Genomic DNA, 20,950 nt, shown 5'->3' with positions numbered 1-20,950 from the left:
ACCGTCATAGACTTGACGCCACGTAGGATATTTGATTGACCGATTGGGATGACCTGGGTGCCTAGGTGGACTCTATTTTTCGTCACAGAAACCATCACAAATTTAGGCACAAGTTTAATTTAGCCCGGCCAATTAGCCATTCCAATTCTAACACAGTACAGTTTCTTTATCATAATACATTACGCAAATCACAATGCCAATTTTGGCCCAAGACAACATATTTCCAGAGTACATCACATATTGCTGTACTTATTCCAAAGTACATCACATATCGCAGTACAATACACATAATCGCCTAGTAATTATTCAGCCATACATCAGTATCTACAAGATCACAGTTTACAAAATACGCCATGAAATGATGATTTACAACACCAATTGACGAAATACATCACATATCATGGTTAGGAACCAGCACTTTCCAGTTTACATCAACACAACATAAAAAATATCGAGGTTGTTATTCAGGTTCTTGCCGTCGGCACTCCTGATGGCAATTATCATGTCGAGACGGATTGCAATAGACAGCAAGTAGCCTGCTACACAATCATACCTACAATATTCACAACAGCGTTGAACATTTGTAAATATATGAATACATAGTAGAAATAAGAGAATTAGAACCAACTTAAAAAGTGAATTACATGTCCAAAAGTTTTAAATCGTACAATGCCTACAAATGGGAATAACAAAGAATCTACTATAAAAAAAGAATAAACATGAGGTTGCTTAATATTAATTTGAAGAAAAGTGTGTAAAATGAAAGTCTAATCAAGATGACCTAAGTGAAAACGTAATAGAATGTACACCACATAACTCGAAGTACCATAGCAGCAGCAGTTCAGGCCATATAAATCCGTCGAAAAAATTAACAAACCTAAGTTGATTTAATTATCCATGTTACTACTATGCATATCAATTATATATGCTCAGATCTAGGGGTTGCCCACTTGACCAGCATTGAGATTTATTTATAGCAGGAAACAATAATGAAATGAAACAGCTTATTTGTAAACAAGGTGACAACAAAAGGAGTATAGATCTAGTAAACAACAGAACAGACCAAACAATGCTGCATAGTACTTACATTTGTTTCACGATTTTGTTTGACATGCAACACGTCAGGTTCGTTGGTTCCAGATTAAACCACAACCATATTGTGCACTTAGGCGGGTCACTCATACCTGAATCAGTAGAAATAACAAACTTGTTGAAACCAATATATAGTAATTTCCAGGAAAGATATTGTAATGCAAACGGGTGGTAATTTCTAATGCCCTACAAAAAATTTAGTATCATGAACTATGAGAATGAATGATGATAAATAGTATATTGTGTTAGTTACAAGTGTTGAGCCCATTACACCAAGTAAATAGTCAGATTTGAAGTCAGGTCAAGTAGCAATCAGATTTTGTTCAACATGCAACGCCTCAAGCTCCTTGGTTGCTGCCTCAAACTAATCACCAAAGGCATAACTTAGAAAAGATATTGTAATGCAAATGTATAAATACTTGAACTACTTTCGAATACCTTACAGAAATTTACAACATCATGAATAGTAAGAGCGAATGGTTTTAAGCAGTTAAAATGGTGCTGCTAGTAGGTTGTAAGCACAGAAATAAGTACAGGGTAAATGTACACCCATCAAGCTAATGTTAAAGCAAGCAAAAAAAATTCGCCGAAGCTGAAAGGCCAAGATTAAATCTTAACAAAACCAAAACTGAAAAGGTACTGCTACTGCTATATTGTCGGCGTCGATCAGGCTAGAGATGTACCATTTATATTTTCCAGAATGAAGAAATTAGTCTGATAGTCTGATGTGCAGTTTCATTTCATTATTACTAAGGGGCTGTTTGGTTTATGAACAAACTCACCCTACCAAAATATTGGTCACGCCAAATCCCTTATATGATGTTTGCTTTGTTGCCAAATATTTGGCTGCCAACGAGTCCTCTAGTCCTTTCTTCACAGATTTTTGCCAAATTTTTGGCCAACCTTGGGCGGTGGAATCCCACGCCAAATAATTGGCAAGCCAATATTGGCAGGGCAGCTATAGGCAAGAACCAAACAGCCCATAACACAAAATGTTGTCTCAACTGAACCCAATTAGAATTATGCCTTCCCAAAAGTGTTTATTTCCTAACTGAATACTTACAGAACTGATTCAAATGCATACTAACTGAAATAAGGACTAAGGTACAGTGGGTTGCCGTGTATTACCTTCCCTTTCTTCATGATGTACTTGACCGGATGGCCCTCAAGCAAATTTCACAAACTTTGACACTCAACTACAATGGAAAAAATCACATAGGCAGAACATTCACATTCCCTTTAAATTCAGAATCTATTGAAATATGCACAGCCTAACGAGCGTTCAACATATTAGATTTGACTGAAAATTCAAAAGTTACCTTCAGTGGTGGCGGCAGGACAGCGACGCGAGCTCCGGCATCAGGGTAGTGCACTAACGCGAGTTCCAGCAGTCAGGGAGGGAAGTTGAGGTCGAGCTGCTCTGCATCTGAAAGGGCAGCAGTGGGCCTTGTTGTGGCGCTATCACGGAGGAAGCAACAGATCGAGCTGCCCGACGGTCGGGGAGGACAACCACAGGTCGAGCTGCCCGACGGTGGTGGAGGAACACGCGGTGGCCAGAGATGAGCCGCCAGATCCATTGAAGCCTCGCCGGCGCCGAAACCCTAGCCACGGGGAGGGCTTGTGGGCAAGCGCTGGTGGCGAGGGGAGGAAGGAGCAGAGTGAGGGGAAGAAGAGGGTGTGCCGCGCACTGGCCATAGCCGTCGAAAGTCGCTGGAATTGGGGCGGCGGCGGCGAGGAGCCGCGTGGGGGAGAGAAAGAGAGGGGCGAGAGAGAGAGTTGGCTGCGCCGCTACGGAGGAGGAAGAGAGGAGGGGTCGAGGAGGTGGTTTTAGGGTTAGGTTTTTATACGGGGAGCTGGTTATGCGGGCTTGAGTGGGCTTTGAGCGGGCTTGCGGGGCTCTACCAGGCCATCCATGACAGATTTTGAAGATGTCACCGGAAATCCGTCATGGATTAACAGATTTCTTGTAGTGATATTGCCCATCTCCCTTCATGAGTTCAGACTTTTGAATGAGTTGACTGAAACATGAATTCAATATGATATTAGAGCCAAGAGGTCTTGAGTTCAAGACCCTGCGAACATAGTATTAAATAAAAAAACGATTATGCGGCCTACATAGATCCCACGTTTAAGGACTAAATAAGCCTAAACATGAGGGGTGTGTTGAAATATATTGCTCATCTCCCTCCATCAGTTCAGACTTTTGAATGAGTTAGCTGGAGCATGATTAAATTCAATAAAGGTAACATTGCATGCCATCCATGGCGGTCTAGAGTCTAGACAAGATACAAAGAATAGTGATCGAGGTAATAATTGCTGCTCGGCAAACATATTATCACCTCTCGATTGATGTACGTGTGTGTGAGAGAGAGAGTGAGAGAGAGAGAGAGAAGCTTTGGTACACATACGTAAAGATTTCTACGTAACCTAGGCTGATTTGGTTGGAAGGGAAAAAAATGCCCAGGGCCACCCTGTGAAATCCACAGGTGTGTGTGTGTGTGGAGGGGGGTTGTTAATACCGCACACATCAGTACGGGATTAGATTATTCTTGTCATATATTAACAGTATGATGTCAGAAAAAGCAATTGACGACTACAAAAGCAGACCTAATAGTAAATGGAGGCTGGTTGCACGTTATGTGGCTCTGGCCTTCTGGTTTAGGTGGAATGATCTATTGCTGGAAAATAAAGAAAAATAGTGATACAGGGGGCATGCACGTGTTCAAATATATGGAAGGTTTGCATGAGTTGAAAAATAGGATATGGAGATCTTGCATGTACTTGATGATGTGAAGATCTTCTATGTACTAGAAAAATACTCCCTCTGTTCCATAATTTTCTGGAACATGCAAGAGCTTTGCATGTTGATTCATTAAGATTTTGGGATAAAACAACAAGTTCGCTTTATAGATTAAAAAACCAGAGGTGAAGGAGCCCCGTGGTATATTAAATAAGACGAAAGCATGGAACACATAGTGCGCACGCGATTCAAACTTATTGGGTTGGCCGAGAGACGCCATTTGGCTAGGAGCCATCTATTCAATTATGTGTGTGATTTGCATGGGATGAAAAATATTAAAGTAGGCTTAAGGCGCGTCCAACACCGACCTGCAAACCGACACGATATCTGTCCGAAAATTGGTTTGGACACTGATACGGAAACTGGCCATCCAACCGTGCCAGCACACAAATGTGAACAAAAAATTTATCACTTAGACTAGTGTGAGCACTTGAAAAAAGAAAAAAAAGTATATCACTTGAATTGAAAAAACTGAAACAATTTAGTGCCTTCCGCGACTTGAAAATTTAGTGCCTTCCATCATTAGCTAATGGCCTTCCGCATTTTGACTTGAAATTTTAGTGCCTTCCGGCATTGTGAGCACTTTAAACAGAAAAAAGAGTGTAGCACTTGAAGAGAACAAGTGAAAACAGTAGTGATTATGCCTAATGCTAGCAACCTTCTGCCAAAGAGCAAAAAAAAGCAGTGGCTTTCTCTGGACATAAGAAGGATACGTGGTGGCTTTGGATTGGCGATGTCCGGACTCCCGCAAATGTCCCCTTTGTCTCTGGTTTGCGGAAAAATGAACATCCGGTTGCGCTGGTGGATGCCCTTACATGTGTTTGATGTTGTGAAGAGTTTACCTGTGCTAGAAAAGGGTAGTACAACCTCCGTCCCTAATTACTCGTTTTAGATTTATATAGACAAATCACTACTCATCTATCAATTTATTTAACCCTTCCGCTTTTGGATAAGTAGTACCTTTCAATAGACACCAAAATACGCCAGTAATGTTTGGGTGCACCAGATCCACTTGTAGGATCAATCATGCGGAGTGCTCGGATTTATAGGTGCTAGATGTATTCATTTACTTGTTGCTCCACTCGTAGCACACTACTCACATAGATCGACAAACTATGCTAGGCGCAATAATGGAGGTGAGCGAGGAGCAGTGCGAGCTCACCCTCCACTACACGCCGTCATGGGTGCGGTAGCCCCCTGGCTTGTTCCTCTGCGTGTACTGCAGCCGCAGCTTCTACAACTCGCAGGCGTTCGGGGGCCACCAGAACGTGCACAAGGAAGAGCGCCGCCGGGAAATGATCAGTGATGTTTTCTCTAAAGGAATAGTGCAGATGGAAGCGGCGATTCGGTGCTCGAGCCCAGATGCTCCCGAAATCTTCGTCGTCCGCTCGTTACTCGGGATGCGAACAAATCCTGCTGGCGCATCTGCTGCGGAACGGGAAAAAAGGGTTGTATTCGATATACAGCAGGAAACAATGGAGCTTTTGTGGGCCCAGATCGTATGCGGGGAAAGGCCCGTTTCGCTTGACAGTTATGTGGTCCGTGGACCAGGACGTTTGGTTTGCACCGAGCCACGGATCAGAAAAGTGTGGAGCCCGTTTGGATAAAACGGCGACGTTTGGAGTCGTCTCCCCCCCCCCTCTACCCGCAGAAATCACCTCTGTTCCGCCTTCATGGATTACGGGAGGACAGGCGGCGGCGCTTGATCTTACCAGAAACTAGAAGATGGAAGATTGTGTGCTTGAGTCCTTGCTTGATGCCGTGGACAGGTTAGTTCCCGGGGGATCTAATATGTTTCTTGGGGTAAGCAGTGTCAGTGGGCACGCCGGGAGAAATAAGCTAACGCGGGCCATGACCGGCGTTGGTTGCCACTTGAAATCAGGTTCCCGCTCCGGGAGGAGTTCGTCGATAGCTTGGATCACACAGATCCGGTGCCTCTGGCCTTTCTGCTGGAGAGCTTGGCCAACGGTGGAGTCCCGGGAGACTCAAACAATGGGTCTGGTTGCGGGCAGCAGATCGGCAGCGCTGTCCCGGAGAGAGCACGCGGGGTGGTGTGCCGTCGTCCGGATGCTTCTCCTACTTAGTCGGCGCAGTCAACTGACAGAATCAACCGGCAAGCCCCCGCTGGACGAAAAGGTCTGAACCCCAAACACTGTCATTGTAGAATTGCATTTGTTCAGAGTGTTTGCCCCACGTTCATGTAGCCAAACAAAAAAAAGAATATCTGAGCTCACAGTAGCATGAATGAAAAATGCAGGAACTGATCTATGCAGCAGTAGAAATGTAAACCATGGTAGGCGATCGTAACAGTATAGCTGCTGTAACTACTTTTATGCAAATTCAGCTGGAAGTATTTTACTATTGAAGGCCGGTTTGTAAATTTAGGTTACGACTCGGTAGTGCACCACCAGACAGGACTCCATGCCCATCACGGATGAGTGCATTGGAACAATCTATTCGGAAGTATGTGGAACCTATGAAAAGTTTAGTACATCCCACACTAGGCCTAAGTTTCAGTTCATTGTGAGAGGCAACTTCTATAAGAGCCGGCTAAACGCCGAAAGGACAAAGTTAATGCAAGAAATTGTCTGCGGCTGCTCGGTAAAAACTGATTCATGTAATTATCGTTTTGGAAAATAAGTGGCAGCCATGGGTTTCGGTGCTGCAAGTGTGTTTAAATGATGGCATTTGTGTTTTTATCAAATTATACAGGGGAAACGAGAGGCAGAGAATAGTAGGTCATGCCACTATGAGTGTCCTGCATTTATAAGGCTGTTGCGCACGACCCACAACAGCTGGTACATAATAGAGCAAGGACATGGCCCATGACAAATATAACAAAGGCTATCTGGAGACAATCTTTTTCAAGCTTGCTGGAATTCTTGTTGATGTCGCGCAAAAGGAACTCTTCTACTGCACGCAAGCTGTGAACCCCTATCTTATTCATTTCAAGTGATACCTATAAGAACTAAATTGCTTCAGGGTTTATGTTGGCATCCGTGCCTTTGATTTTGCGATGGCTGCAAGGGATCCCAAAAACCTTGTATACATCCTCAGCCCAGAACTTGAGGACCTTGATGTCTGTCAGCACTATCTCTCTCCAACTGACACTTACCCTGCTCATTATCCAAGAGAAGGTAACAACCGAAGCTGATAATGCATGTATTACATGTAAAATAGGAGTGGAAGAGGTGCTGTCCAGATACATGAAAAATTGTACTGTTCAGTTAAAATTCGAGGAAGAGAATAAGAGATACGGTGAGTTCCTGTTCAATCCATTTTTGTTGCCTTGCCTATCATGCCTTCATTGAACCGAAAAAATGGACTACGACAAGAATAGACAAGTTTATATTTAGGCATTTCTGCAAAACAGAAGACACAACTTTGCCAGCTCAGCTCAACTTTGCCATAGGCCACGATCATCACAAACAGCATGAGAACCACTTGATCTTGGACTTCTGAAGATGCGTCTGGCCTGCGCAGCTCAACTTTTCCATAGGCCAACTGGCATCCGCTGGCGACAAAGCTTAGGCATAGTCTGGTCTTGAAGCTGCTCGCATGACTCATTGGCTTCCTGAGCTTCCCATCACCGCCTTGACCCAGCTGTTCATCTTTTTTCGTAATAGCCTGATCATGTCCATTGTGGCTGCTTGTAAAGTGATGGAGGAAACGACAGTCATCGCCGAAGCGGTAGTCGCTGCTGCTGCGCATTGACAAAAAAAATAGATCCACCGCAAGGAAAATGAGAGAAAATAAATCCAGCTGTTGCAAAGTGATTGCAGGCAGCAAATTTTTGTTGTAGATACAAAAGGTTGTTGTTCACGACATGCCATCCTTTCAGAAAAAGATTTGCTTTTCGAATGGAACAGCTTGATATTTATGACCGCAGAAAATTAACCTGGAGGACCTGGTGTATATCTTCTTTGATTTGTTAAATGCCAACAAAGTCAGTGTATCTTTTAACTGAAGGAACTGGTTACATGCTCCCATACTACTCCCTCCGTCCCATAATGTAAGACGTTTTTTGACACTACACTAGAGTCAAAAAACATCTTACATTATGGGATGGAGGAAGTACTTTCAAATGCAAAAAATGTTTTGAGACATCAATGCATGATTCTAGTTGTTCCCATGGACTGTTGGTGTGGAAGCAGATTGAATGCCGAGAGGACAAAGTCAATGCAGGAGATCGTTTGTGGCTGCCCGGTGTGTACTTAAATCTGTTTTTTTTCGTTTGTTAGAGAATATAAAATAGTTGGAAATGTAATTGACAATGACTCGGTTTTGCAAAGCAGGGTAAGTCAGATGCAGAGAATAGAAGGTCGTGTAGATGCGATTGACCTGCATTAATACGGCTACTGTGGGCGGCTGACAATAGTTGGTATATAATAGAGCATCATGAGAATCACAGCCAAGCACATAGATGTGTACACGAATGATCTGATACAGCTAGATGAAGTGGCGCAGGATGATGGCGAGGTGAGCACTGCAAACTCAGAGCAGGCAACGTTCGCCTTTGGTTTTATGCGATTGCTCCACGGTGATAAGTGTTCCAGGGTGAAGTCGTCCTCATGGATGGCAAAGGCGGAACGAGCTACAAGCAGGAAGTGGGCGTGGACTCAGGTTGCGGTTCTTTTGGAAGAAGGTTTCGGCGGTTTCCCAACCTCCGGCATGCAGGTCGAATAAAGTGTTGCTATAACTGATGTGGAAAATGGATCCGACCGTGTATGTGCCGATTGACTTTAGTGACACTTGCTCACACGAAGAGGGGGTCAGTAGCATCTCCTGTAAGCGTAGGCAAACAAAGAGTTGGTTTTGTTGACTGTCTATGTCGCTGTGTTTTTTCGGTCTCGCATGTAGAGCTTTGACTACTAGCGTAGTTACTGGGGTTTGCATTTTGGGAGCACTTGTTGAAGGCAGTAGTCTGGTATGCGTGAGCCAGCTTTTTTGATTGTCGAAACCATTACTGTTGTAATGTACGACCTTGTTGCCGGAGTGCATCTGTTAGTACATTTCTAGTCGTAGTTTTTTGGTCATGGCTGGTGTGAGGAGGTGCGTGCGTGTAAAAGATGCAAATCATGCCTCAGGAAATAGAAAATGGCATTCGTATTATTTCGTTAATGACAAATCATGCCTCATTGCCATGTGTAATACAGACGAGCCGGATGTGTGTCCCTTGCAGCAGCTAACCAACCAAGACGGCTCAGCCGGGTACAGGAAATCAACTGAGCCATGCACGGGTCATCTGTTCCAGCTGAAGGTGACGGTGGCCGTCGCAATTAATGCACGCAGGAACAAGCCATATTTGAGTGCAATACAATGGCTATACCTGACGCAAATACAGTCACATGCACAGATCCAGATGGTAGCGAATGGTGCTGATTTCAGGTTCAGCTGAGCGCGAGCTCAGAATGGAATATCCGTAGTGCAGATAGGCTTTTTTAGAGACCTTAGTCCAATGGAACAAATGGCCCTGGTCTCAGCGAAGGGAAAGGTGTCCTGAATGCTGGAATCCTCTGGTCGTTTTACGGTGAAATCTACTTACGCCAAACTGTCCCTTGGGCCAAAAATTAGGTTTGCCAAAGCCCTTTGGTCCGCTCGTGTACCTCCTAGAGTCCGGATTTTTCTTTGGCAGCCATCCCTTGACCGCTTGTCAATGGCAATCAACCTTCAAAAATGTCGTGGGCCAGGCAACGGTTGCTGCACGCTGTGCGAGACATCGGGAGATGTAGCCATATCCAATAGATGTGCCCCGCCTTGGTTGGGGCCTCCGGCTTTAGATGTTAGACTTTAGTACAATGTGTGTTTGGTATTTCGGTTTAGACTTTCGGCACCCCTTCATCAAGTGGACAGGAGTGGCGACAGACATTGTCAAGAAGGTGGCTTCAGACTTACTGATGTATGAGGTGGTCTTCGGTACAACCCCCCCTAAAACGTATAAAGGGTAGGGGCGGTCATTTTCACACGCCGTATAAAAATACCCGCCCGCCGTAGGCGCGCCCGCGTCGCCGTACGGCCGCCCGTACGCGCCCACGTCCGCATGCACGGGCGCCCGTAGGCGCCCACGTCCCGCATGCACGCCCCGCCCGTGTCCGCTGTGTACGCCCGAGTGATTAAAAAAACGATCGGCGAACCCTATCTTCAAGACGCCTCACCCGCCTCCTCTCACGCCGCCGCCGCAGCCGCCATCTCTGGCAGTACCTGGCCGACGAAAAAAAATGCACGCGCTGTGCGCTACACCGACAACCGCCTCGGTCGGGCAAACGCCTCCGCCGCCGGCAGCTCGTATCCGGGGACAACCGCCTCATGTGTGACGAAGGCAACGAGGTACGCGAGGCGCTGGCATAGTAATTTAAGAACGGATTTGAGTTGAAAAGATGTTACGTGATGTTTGAATGGATATTTGATTATATATGAACGTGTATAGATTGAGGCTGAAATAGGATATGACGGTGATGATGGCGGTAGCGAGGACGGATCATTGTCATTGGATGAAGACGAACATGACGGCGAAAGTATATGAGTTTGGATGAGTCTTACAGTGGCAATGTAAGTGGTCTGCATGTTCTCAACCATATTAAATACAAGCATCTGCGATGACAATAACATGTTCGACTGTGAACAGATAGGAGGGGATGATGACAATGAGGATATGGATGTAGATGATTCATATGCTGAAAGCGGAAGCCATGTAGGTTTAGAATTATGTAGGTTATTTTAAAGTGAAATTAAATACGCATCAATCTTACATATCATATTTACAATTTGCGCAGATGGAAGTGGAAGGGTATTATCAGTGGAATTTTTCCGATGATGCCAATGACGAAAACGATATCGATGCATCTTATAATAACAGCTCGAGCAAAGTAAGTAGTGGAAAGTGAATACATATGATAGTCCTCATACAACTACTTACTGACATATACCGCTCATTGTATTTTTTTTCAGGACGAGGATGGTGACGCGTGCGAAAACGACGATGATGCTGATGGTGATGAGTGCAATTTTGATACTGGGTACGATGAATACCAGCAAGAATCACTGGACAGGCATTGGACGGTGAGGTCCACGATGTTTAGGACAGACGAGGAGGCATATGATTTCTATAACGACTATGCGAAAAAGCGAGGCTTCAAAATTAGGAGGGACAACTTGAAATATAGTAAGGGTATCGACGCACATAGGCGGTTGAGGAGGTTTCTCTGTTCAAGGTCTGGGAAACGACAGGCCAAGTTTTGTACCATGGAAGGGAAGAAGCGCAGGCTGAGAGCGGAGACTCGGTGCTATTGTGAGGCCCATCTAACTGTGAAGGTTGACAGAGAGCGCTCCATTTGGTATGTCAGCAGTTTCAGCGATGATCATAGTCACACTCTTGCTAGACCAGATGAAGTTATATATCTTCGATCTCATAATCAGATAAAGGAATACCAGTAGCTCAAGATCTTAGCAATGGCAGGTGTTGGGCTCAAAAAACATTGGATTTATGACAACTTCGTTAGTAGGTATGGATCATATGCACTAGCTGGTTTCGGGAGGAGGAAGCTTTATAACATGTGTTATAGGGAGAAAATGAAGTTGCTAGCAAAGGGTGATGCGGACACTGCAATTGGTATCATGATGACGAGAAAGACAAGGGATCTAGACTTTTTCTTTGAGCACACTGTCGACGCAGAAGGAAAGCTGAAGAACATGTTCTGGTGTGATTCTCAGTCACGTCGGGATTACCTTGACTTTGGTGATGTAATCGTCTTCGACAGCACTTACAAGATGAATAGGTATGGAATGCCATTCATACCTTTTGTTGGTCTAAACAATCATCGTTGCACCACTGTGTTCGGTTATGCAGTTGTGTCAGATGAGACAGAGGATATATACGTTTGGGTGTTGCATACCTTCTTAAGAGCTCATTGTCAAAAGAAGCCAAGGTCTGTAATTACTGACGGAGACGCAGCCATGATAAGGGCCGTCAGGAAGGTCCTTACTGACGTGTGGCATCGACTATGTTCGTGGCATATTGAGAAAAACATGCAGAAACACCTCCACCACAAGTCCCTTAAGGAGTTCAGGGCTCTTATTTATTATGCCACTACACATGATGAGTTTGAGGTGAGATGGGCAGCTTTTAGAGCTAAATGGGAGTCGGAGAAAACTAAAACATGGTTGCGTAGGATGTACCGGAAGAAAAGGCTATGGGCTGCGTCATATCTGACCGGTGGGTTCTTCCTTCGTATGCGGAGTAACCAGAGGAGCGAGAGTCTGAACTCTTGCCTTCATATGCATCTTGACTCTGGCATGACAATTGTTGATATGGTTGTGCATTATGGGAACTGCATTGTTCGACTCCGTGAGAACGAGTCACACGACGACTGCCTGTCCACACAGAACTCCCTGTAGCAGTACTCGATGACTTCAAATGCAATGAAAAAGCCGCTGCCCGTGACTTCACTGCGGTGAACTTTTACCTCTTTCAGAAAGAAATGAAGAAGGCAGCGGATCTTGAGATCATAGATAGACTAAGTGGAGCCGTCAGTAGGAGATTCATAGTGGCATGGAAAAATAACAGGCAACTGAGATTCAAAGTGGACTATACACCTAGTAATTCAGAAGAAACAGTGAAGTGCAGTTGTGATAGTATGAAACGTAAAGGTCTTCCATGCAAGCATGTTCTTTATGTTTTAGCCAGGTTGAACGTGCAGGCCTTACCTAGGTGCTTAGTGCCGCGAAGATTCAGCAAGAATGCTAGAGGTGGACTGCCCGTGAAACGCACTAGCGATCTCTTCGCATGGGGATGGGCAGGTACTGAGGAGAGAACTAAGTACAGTGAGTTGACTATTTTGTCTGCGGAAGCAAATCATGCGGCATGTCATAAACCATTTCTATTTGATAAACTGAAGGCTGCTCTGGAGGATGTGATAGCAAATAAGGATGTTCAGGAGGAAGATTACGTGAGACAGCATATAGTTGCACATGATGATGCTTTTGTGCCGAATCAAAATCATGTTTTTGTTGGTGATCCAGAAAAAATCAATACAAAAGGAGCACCGAAAGGGCAGAATAACAAAGGCCGTGGTAAGGAACCTGGCGTGACTACAAACGGTAGACCCAAAGGTTTTGATGAGAAACCTATACGTCTATGCGATTTATGCAGGGGAAATGATCATTTCAAAAACAATTGTCCTCAGAATCCAAAGTATGTGCACACCATTTCATTAACGTTCTTTTCTTGTTTAGTTAATACTTTACAAATTTTTGACGTATATTACAATCTTTCTATGCAGGAACATGGCATGATGATCATAGCAAAGAAATGTTTGAATAAAAAGAACAACTTTTGATTACAGTTGACGATTTATTTGGTTGTCTTAAAGAATAGTACTTACATATTTGTTTCGTTACATTGACACGGAAGATTTGTAATCACTGTTTACTTATGTCATATTTGTTGGCACTATACTCGTTGTTCTTAATATGATATGCGACATACAAATTTTATGTTATAATATGATATGCGTTATATAAATTTAACATGATATGTATTATATATATTTTTTCGTATCAGTATATAATTTTGTATATAAATCATGCATGTTGGGCGATCAGAGGCGCTGCACAGCCGCCGGTTACTTTAACCTAAAAAAATTACGTTAACAAGCGCCCCACGGACGGCAATCCCGAGGCGCTGCACAACCCCGGTAGGCGCCGCGGGGGCGATCCCGAGGCTGACGCCGCCCTCGGGCGCAGAGGGGCGCACGCGGGACGAGGTAGAATCAGCCTCGGTGCCGGCAACGGCCAATCCTGGGGCGACGTGCGGCGCGCGCGCCCGCTGGCAGATGACACGGCCCACGTGCGCCATGTAGCGCCAAACGTGCGGCGCGAGCCTCTGAGATATCGTCGTCATATATCGTCGGAGTATTTTAAAACCACAAATCGTATATTCGCGAGAACACTCATTGAACATAAATTATAAATAAAATAGTAAAATAAGAAATGATAAAATATATTTTTAATAAATTTGCCAGGTAATATAAACTTGACATGCTAAAAATATTTGAAAACTCACATAAAGAAATAAAGCATCCACACACAATTCTCAGTCATGAACAAATAATATTTCGACAATCACGTCGAATTGTCGTATGATATTTTTATTCTTGTTTCTTCTTCGCAAGTCGAATTACTTTGTTCTTCACTTCTGTAAGCTTATTTTCGGGGGACATAATAATTCCAGCCATCATTCTTTCTCTCGAACTATCAATAGATTCCTGAAAAATAATAAAAATAATATTATTTTCATCACTTATATATGATATAATGTACTAATTTTTCTTACTTAAAATGTACCCACCTGAGAAATAGGAGTAATAAATTTTTCTCCATCCCAGTATTGAAAACAGCGAAGAATGAACAGTCCACACGAGTTCCTGTGTTAAAAAAACATAAATTCAATTTTGAAAGCACGTTAAGTAAGATAGCACTTGACCAATTAATATATTTCAAAAGCACATGGTACATGTAACTCACCCATCTTCTTGTTGAGGCATGTCGTAGGGGACTATAGGCCATGCGGACACATCCGGGAACGACATAATAGCACTGTCATTTGCATCTTCAATATCTCCTGCAAGTTGCTCTCTCTGACAAAAAAATATGAACACGTTGACTACATACGGTAAACAAATTATATGGTTAATTGTACACACATGAATACGCAACTTACAAAATTTTCAACGAATATGCTGGTAGCTTCAGAGATATTTACTTCCCCCCTCAAAGAATCAAGAATTTGGAACTCTTTCTTTCTAGTGTGCAAAACACATGTAATCCAATGGTTTTTATCCTTATTTAACGCAAAATAAGCCTATTTCATAACTTAAATATTGTTAGTAAGCTCGGCTTTCACATAAGATAGTAATGAAAATACAATTCTGCAATACAAACGGTACCTTCGGTTTTGCAAAATATTCTGTCATGCATCTGTTGAGAGGTTCATTTGCATGTGCTAAACCTTCTGGATCGTCTACTGATTTCCCTCGTCTTACTGACTTTGACCGAGTGTTCAATAACCAGTAAGATCTATATGTGTGTACAATATACCTGTCTTTGACGAGACTTGAATCCGATATGTACATCGCATAAGCGTCAATTACCTGAAATAAATGAGTAAATTTTAGATGGATGCAACATACTTAACGCATGACATAAGCATGACAATAAAAATACATACATCACCGGATATCCATGCATGGTTAAGTATCTGGCAAACTTGGTCCGCAGAAAGTCCTTCATCTTTACCGTTGTTGAATATTTCATGATTCTTATGTTTTTGTGAGTGCTCGTACGCTTTCACTTACTGCACAGCGGCACGCACCATATCATCCACAGAATGATCAAATTGAGGGGTTGTTTCATTAAACAGTTCGACAACACAAGTCAATAAAGTTAAAGTACAAATTTATACTACAAATTTCTAATAATATATTCATAGCATGTTTAACTTACTCGTTTTCGCGGAACGTTTCGCACGTTTTCTCGGAGTCTTTTTAACATAAGGAGATTTCGTGTACTTTGACCCACACCGCTTTCGCTTCGCTGGAATCACCACCTTCTTCTCTTCTACCTCGCTATTACCATCTGACAAGGCCTGTGACACTTCTTGCTCATTTTGAGGGACTTGCCATCTGTAGCTTCTATTTCATCGGTTTTTAGAGGTGATGCTTCCTTTTTTTCTGACTGCTCCGGGACCTCTATAGGATCCTCCTTCTCATCTTTAAAGCTATTCAAGTGACCAGTACTGAATTTGAACGAATCCCCTTCTTTAGAATCCAAATCATAATGCCCACTGCCATTTCGGCCATTAGGTGTGTGTTTGTCATCATACTGAAATTCTTTTTGAGGATACTTGTTTTCATACCTGGACTCACTATTCTGTCCATACAGATTTTCTTTCTCCTCTGCCATTGTGCCCGGTTTGTACCGTACACCTGTTTTATTCATTTTCTCTAACACTCTCTGCAAAAGTAAGCTCATTCACATGTTATATCTTTTTATTAATTTATCGAGTTTAATAAAGTGCATAGCAGAGTTGTTACATTTTTACCTGTGCGCATAACTCCGGCATACGAAACAATTTCTTACAAATTTCCTTCATATCATTCATAACCCGGTCCATAAAAGGCATTAGATTAGCAGGGACCTCGGACACGTTGTCCACTTTTTTCTTTCCTGTAACGGATGACTTTCGGCTACTATGTTTCTTACTGCTTTCAGCTTGTTCATCTGCAAGTTTTTTCATTCTATACTCCTTCGTAATGCAGTCATCAATCTGCAAAGTGAGTATGCAATGACAACATGAGTACATAACATTCTCAATGCATAATCAATGTACAAATAAATAAGCATTGTAATATTACCAATCCATGGCCACGACCATTTTCCAGGTCGTACTTGTCTCGTTTCTCCGCTTTAGATTCAGTCCAATTTTTCATTAGGGGAACTTGCAACGACAACGGGTCATTTTTCGGGCCGGTGGTTGGCTGCACCTTCTCCCAATATAAGTACTACAAAACAAAAGACAAAATAAGTTACGAACACATAAATTAAAGGAATATGAAGTAACATTAATTAATAGCATACCTGGAGTAGGGCTAGGTTGCCACATGGCCATTGCCTCACACGGCCGTCCTGCTTGAGTTTACCAATCTCCGTCAAACAAGTTCGCAAAGTGAACACGTTAAAATTCAACGTGCTTATCCGCTTCACGTCATGCACCAACGCGTAGTACTCCTTTGGTATGGAGACAGCCGACATGGGTGCAATAATGGTCCCTAGCAAAACAAGAACAGCCATCCGAAGAAATTCATCGTCGGCGGTATTCCTCACAATTTTTTGAATCAAGTCATCTATCATTATGTGACCATTTTTTTGTGAACGTACTGAATAGGAATTTTCTTTATTAACTCTTTCCCTTCCGTCGCAAGAATGCCAAAAACATCCTCACCTTCATTCTTAAACCCAAATATTGAAAACACATCGTCCGGTCTATGTGAAATTAGGCCTTTACTTCCACTATTTTCTTGTATCATGAATTTTTTGCTGTTTGGGTTATAACCTAACAACATAAAATGCAGCAAAAAATCTCTCATTTGTACTGACGGAATGATCAACATCTCTTCCAAGCCTGTTTCGTAGAACCTAAATCGCTGAGCGGTGGTAAATCTTTCAACGAGACTTATCCACTTGTCTATGGAACATGGAATCACACCATCGATGTCCATACTGCATGTTAATTTTTTCCTATTAATACATATGATTACACAATAGCATCGACAGAAATTGTTCGAGGTGGGAAACGTGACCTTAATCCAGGCGACAGCCGCCGAACAACGGCTGTGGCGGAGCCGAAAGCAGACTGCCCAGCGTCGGCGATCTGCGCCTGCGGGCGTGGGGCAGTCTATGCCAACGAGCGCCGTTAACTATGGACGACGATGGACGGCGCCGCACGTGCGGTGAGATTGTTGCACGCCTGAGGGCGATCGTGGTAGGGCGATCGTGGTAGGGGCGACTGGGGCACGGGGCGGCGTACGGGGGGGGGGGGGGGGGGGGGGGGCGAATGGTGTGGATAGGGTTCCGCCGTGCGTGGCGGTATACGGCGCTGTAAAGGTAAAAAAATATTTGTTCGCCGTCTGGGCCCAGGCCCGATACCGCCGAACCTATAGCGCCCAACCTATAGCGACGGCGGCCACCGCCGAACATGCTAATGTTTAGTCCCACATTGCTTCTCGTCATGCTAATTCACCTGTTTAAATACCGTAGTCTGCTTGCAATGTCAAGTCCTCTAGTGTGGCGGTATCATTTAAGGAGGTTAACGTAAATTATGCTCTGGCACTCCATAATCATGGAGTGTCAGAGCAATAATTCACTTTAATCTTCTTAAGTGAGTCCGTCCGCAATATGGGACTTTTTTTGTTTATTTTGTATTATTTTTTCCACACGCCGCAATTTTTTTTGACACGCTACAGTGTGGCACACAAGCACGCCTGCAAAATTTGGGTGTGTTTCGACACTCGATGCATTTACTATGATTTTCTCCGTGAAAATACCTAGAAAACGTCTCCCGACGTGATGCGACTTCCGTTCGTACTCCGATTCCGTCGTAATCTGACGTGCGAGACCGTGGGGGTCACTCACACGCGCATGCAAAAGTTGGGTGTGTTTCATCCATGTTGACATGTACTCACAGTACAAACCTGAGGTGTCGGTATGGGGTGTGACATGCATTCAGTATGTGTTCTCTTTCGCAAAGCCATGAAACGTCGGGATTTTTTTTGACACGCTACAGTGTGGCACACAAGCACGCCTGCAAAATTTGGGTGTGTTTCGACACTCGATGCATTTACTACGATTTTCTCTGTGAAAATACCCAGAAAACGTCTCCCGACGTGACGCAACTTCCGTTCGTACTCCGATTCCATCGTAATCTGACGTGCGAGACCGTGGGGGTCACTCACACGCGCATGCAAAAGTTGGATGTGTTTCGTCCATGTTGACATGTACTCACAGTACAAACCTGAGGTGTCGATCTGGGGTGTGACATGCATTCAGTATGTGTTCTCTTTCGCAAAGCCATGAAATGTCAGGAATTTTTTTGACACGCTACAGTGTGGCACACAAGCACGCCTGCAAAATTTGGGTGTGTTTCGACACTCGATGCATTTACTATGATTTCTCCATGAAAATACCCAGAAAACGTCTCCCGACATGACGCGACTTCCTTTCGTACTCCGATTCCGTCGTAATCTGACGTGCGAGACCGTGGGGGTCACTCACACGCGCATGTACTCATAGCAACTAGCTGATTATAATTTTTTTAATAAACTCAAAAATGTTAGGCAGTAACCAGAAAGTCATAATCAATTATTTTCAACAAATTGATTATTAGTACTTATAATTTATAATAAACAACTTATTATTCTTACTTATAAAGTAAATAATAAAATTGAGGTGCCATTTTCTATATTAACTAGTTTTTAAATGTATTTACATACTAAATTCTACATTAAGTTTTGTTCTTAACATAACTAATTAATAAATTTCATATCAAGTACTTTTTTTATGTATGAGTATTTTCCAAATTATTATTAATTATAAATTATAACAAATAACACTTTACTATTATGAAAACAACTATAGCCATTAATGCAAAACAAACAACAAATAAATAATGAACATTAAATAAATTATAAAACATTTATAAGAAATAAAAATGAACATTTTTAAACAATAAATAAATAAAACAAATAATCCCACCTGGCCCGCCGAAAGACGCCGCGCGATGGCCGGCCCAGAGTGTGCGCACGGTGCGGGGGCAGGGTCGGCGGTGAGGACTAAAGTTTAGTCCCACCTCGCCCGTCGAACCACGCCGCGATCGCCTTATATGCCTAGCTCGCACCGCCCTTTCAGAACTCCTCTGATCCCCGCCCCGTCCCGCCGCTGCCCTGTTGGCCTGTGCTGGCCGCCATTGCTGGGCCGAAAGGCCGGCCCTTTCGCCACCCGGCTTGATCGGGCCGGACCGATTAGGCGCACTTTGAGTCCTGTCAGCACAGGCGGGCTTATTGTTTTAATCATTTGTTTGGCTTCTATGATTCACGGCGCGGGAGAGGTGGAAGCGGCACTTTTTAGTCCCACCTCGCGCGTTGAGGGACGCCATGACCGGCTTATATAGCCACCTTTGAGCTATTTACTAGATAAGATAGTAATAATGTCATATGACTTCAACTAAAGTCAACCGACATTATTACTATCTTATTTTTTAATATGACTTAGTCAATTCGCGCAGAAATAACAATACTAAAGTTTTCTTATATATAATTTAAATACGAAATAAATTCTGTATTAAGTGCTCTTTTCAATATAATTACTTAATCTTATATGGTAAATACGTCAACACTACAGGTATTTTTCAACATCCTTCAAATGAACCCAATTTTTTTCCACAGTCTTGTACCATCATGAATAGGATGCATGGCAAGTTTCATGGCTTTTTGCCATTTTATGAATTTTCTATAATTTTTTCGGTCGAAACACTTTAAATGCTGACCGGACGTGACACAACGTGCTCTTCGTATTGAAATACCATAAATTTTTGGATTATGTGTGGGAGTGGGCATACTAACTCACATGCAAAATTTCAGGCTATTCTGAAGATGTCAAAAAATTGACCTTTTTCTCCATAGACCGTTCGGGTAGGAGCAAAGGCCCTGTCCGAAGACGAGTTATTTTTCGACATCCTTCAAATGAACCAAATTTTTTTCCACAGTCTTGTACCATCATTAATAGGATGCATGGCAAGTTTCGTGGCCTTTTGCCATTTTATGAATTTTCTATAATTTTTTCGGTCGAACCACTTTAAATGCTGACCGGACGTGACGCAACGTGCTCTTCGTATCGAAATACCATAACTTTTTGGATTATGTGTGGGAGTGGGCATACTAACTCACATGCAAAATTTCAGGCCATTCTGAGGATGTCAAAAAATTGACCTTCTTCTCCGTAGACCGTTTGGGTAGGAGCAAAGGCCCTGTCCGAAAACGAGTTATTTTTCGACATCCTTCAAATGAACCCAATTTTTTTCCACAGTCTTGACCATCATGAATAGGATGCATGGCAAGTTTCGTGGCTTTTTGCCATTTTATGAATTTTCTACAATTTTTTCGGTCGAAACACTTTAAATGCTGACCGGACGTGACGCAACGTGCTCTTCGTATTGAAATACCATAAATTTTTGGATTATGTGTGGGAGTGGGCATACTAACTCACATGCAAAATTTCAGGCCATTCTGAAGATGTCAAAAAATTGACCTTCTTCTCCGTAGACTGTTCGGGTAGGAGTAAAGGCCGTGTCCGAAAACGAGTTATTTTTCGACGTCCTTCAAATGAACCCAATTTTTTTCCACAGTCTTGTACCATCATGAATAGGATGCATGGCAAGTTTCGTGGCTTTTTGCCATTTTATGAATTTTCTATAATTTTTTCGGTCGAACCACTTTAAATGCTGACCGG

The 20,950-nt window shown here is 43.1% G+C and overlaps 1 long non-coding RNA gene across 1 annotated transcript; it reads right to left on the bottom strand.

Moving 5' to 3' along the window:
- Positions 1-253: 253 nt before the first annotated feature.
- LOC125554124 lies at positions 254-2,881 on the bottom strand. The gene is made up of 4 exons (XR_007304324.1): positions 2,412-2,881; positions 2,221-2,288; positions 1,088-1,184; positions 254-553 (listed from the first exon to the last, which is right to left on the bottom strand). It is a non-coding gene; the product is annotated as an uncharacterized LOC125554124 (long non-coding RNA).
- Positions 2,882-20,950: the final 18,069 nt, after the last annotated feature.

The sequence above is a fragment of the Triticum urartu genome, chromosome 4 (genome assembly GCF_003073215.2).
Source record: "Triticum urartu cultivar G1812 chromosome 4, Tu2.1, whole genome shotgun sequence".
NCBI lineage: Eukaryota > Viridiplantae > Streptophyta > Magnoliopsida > Poales > Poaceae > Triticum > Triticum urartu.
Note: the sequence above shows the minus strand (reverse complement) of the source record. Positions and strands in the feature narration are given on the sequence as shown.